Source organism: Cryptomeria japonica, chromosome 7 (assembly GCF_030272615.1).
Source record: "Cryptomeria japonica chromosome 7, Sugi_1.0, whole genome shotgun sequence".
NCBI lineage: Eukaryota > Viridiplantae > Streptophyta > Pinopsida > Cupressales > Cupressaceae > Cryptomeria > Cryptomeria japonica.
Genome location: NC_081411.1, coordinates 83,836,690 through 83,839,621, shown reverse-complemented (window position 1 = coordinate 83,839,621; position 2,932 = coordinate 83,836,690).

The window sequence follows — 2,932 nt, the reverse complement described above, 5'->3', positions numbered from 1 at the left end:
TGTCTTCTTCTATAGTACCAGCAATAGATTTGATTCCACTGCCAACTTATTTTACCTTCAGTAAATACTGAGTGATATTTTCTCCTTCCATCATTCTCGTATCATCAAACTTTCCTCTAAGCCTCTCTTCTTTAGCCTTTTGAACATTCTTATCACCACCATAGATTAATTCTAACTTCTCCCAAACTGAAAAATAAGTTTCTAATCCATGGACATCAATATATTCATTATCAAAAAGTGTACTTACAATGGCTTCCAATGCTTGACTATTTTCTTATTGCTCCTTAAGCTAATCTGCAATCACAGGACTAGTAGGAGGTACATACTTAGTAATAACATGTTGCCAGAACTAAGCACCCATACCTTTGATGTAAACCTTCATTCTATCACTCCATATTCTGTAGTTGTCCTTAGTGAATTTAGGACCCTCCTTCATCATCTTTGGATTTGTAAAGCGGAAAATCGCAATCGAACCCTAGTTGTTCTCCCCTCTTCCAACTCCGAGGAGAGAGAAGGGAGGTTCGCTAGGATTCGATGGTTTTCACTTAGGGGAGAGACTTTACATTCAAAAGAGGGGTTGAAACTCATAAGATCCAATCCCACACAATGCAAGATTGGATGCTAAATGAATTTCAAGGGTCAAGACAGCAAGGCTACCCTCTTTTGTAAAGAATGTTGATAGAGGAATTAAGCTAGGAATGCATAGAAAGTGACAAAGATTCACTTATAAACTGAGTTCGGGTTATAGGATGAAGCTGCGGACCTGGAATTAGCAGTAAAATGTTGATACGGTGCTGTCCTGTAAATTTGAGAAAAAGTTGTCAGGACGATGGCGCCCGACGCCACGGTCCTCCGAAAAATCCGTGAAATGAAGGGGGATCCATTCGTCTCTGCACAAGGATTCTAGATCTTCAATCTCAGTTGCGTACCTACAACCTACACATAGAAAAGCGAAGACGATTGGGGGGTTAGGGATTAGGGGTTTGCCTTTAGGTCAAACCCCAGTTTTGGAATTAACCAAGAAATGAGCAAGTGTTGTAAATGTAAATGACTGTAATGTAAAACAAGTACTAATACCTTGTTCTAAGGATGTTTGTATCCTTATGTGTGAAGGTTTAGATGTTGTTGTTTGTTGTATGTTGTAGTAGCATGTAGTAAGTGATCTCCTCTTCAATGGTTGAATCCTTGACTTGAATGCAACACTTAGCCTTGAATGGAGACTTGAAATGATCAATTGCTTGAATGCTTGAATGCTTGAATGCTTGAGTATAGTTTCCATGTCATATCATCTTCTCATTATTATCATCATCATGTCAAATGAGAGAGAAAAATGTAGTTTATATACTTGTCAATCAGGGCCGATAGACTGATTTTCCCGACCTTAGGCCGACCAGGAAATGTAATTTCCAAATTGCAAACAAAAAGACCCGCAATCTCCTTAGGAGACCGGGCCCAAAATAGGACCCAGGTACCAGGGCGTTGGGTGCCCTGGTCCTGAGGGACCAGGGCATTGGGCGCTCTGGTCCCACCTCCCGGGACAGCAGGGTGCAAGGAGGTTCAGGCCAGGGTGCTTGAAAAATGTAGTTTTTGGTGTCGTGAGCAAGTTTCGGGGTCTCCATTCAGGTTGCGTGTTGCATCGCCATCGTGAAGACTGAAATGTAGTCGAAATTGCAAGTGTCACAACTTTTGGACGCTACATTTAGCCCCCACTTTAGCGGGAGTATGTATGCTCATACTTCCGGTAAAGTACAGGGAAACAACATTGAATAGACTTTCACCACGTCAAGGAGGCAAGATACACCAAGCCCCCAGTGGACTAAGGATCTTACGACTTCGATTGACAAAGTAAAAGGGAAGATCATGAGGGAGAACCATGACTATCAGTAGTAAGGTTCCCTCACTATGAGTCATGCAAAAGAAATACCAAAAATTTTCAAGGCAAAGCTAAGTTCGCCAAGAAATTTTCAAGTATCTTGAAAGGATAGATAGGGTGTATGCCCCCCTACGTTAAAGCGATTGCACACGCCTCAATGGGGGTGATTGTTTTAACGTAGTGATACACATAAGAAATGGGAAGGGAAAGGAGCACGTTATCGCAAAGATTTAGCCCCCAAGTGTGAGATAAACCCAAGGATAATAGACACAAAACACAAAGCACGAGGTGACTTCGCTTTCCTCGGGGTCAATATGCTGTATGATAAGTCATGTATATATATCATATGTATGTATGCATAATTGTTCTTCATTCCCCAATCAAGGAAGGTCACCTAGAAGAAGGGAACACATGTGTCTTTTGAGTCAACATGAGAGAGACCAAAGAGATCTCAGTGCTTTGCATCGTCCTCAAGTAGACAACACTAAGGACGACAAATAGAAGAATGAGAATAACATATAGAAGAAGTAACAAAAGAGAGGAGGAGAGAATCTGCTATGCTAATGTAACTAGTCTAGCACGTCATCTACCCCCCGATCTTGCTGATCAATGTTTCGGGAAGGCAGGGAACATGCTAGAGGAGGAACATCCAACACAGCAGATGGAGCTATCACAAGATCCAAACAAGGGCTATGTTCATGTTCCAAGCCACATTGTTCTTGTCTAGGAGCTAGGATAAGTGCTTTAGAAAATTCATTAGATAAATGGTTATCAACATCAACAAGTTCATATTCACTATCAGAAGCAAGAGGAGTAACATTTTCATCATGAATAACATTTTCATCTATATCATCATCAAGATTTATAAAAATAGGATCTTTAACTCGCACAGGATCAAGACCATCATGCATCTTATGTTTAGGAGATTTTGGAGAAAATGGAATAATGCTTGTTGAAGGTGTTTTTGGAGATTGTAAATTTTGAGAAGCAGCTGCTTGAGCCCTAAGATGACGCTTTCGTCGACGTTCACGTGCAGAACGATTTCATCTAGTCTTAGTA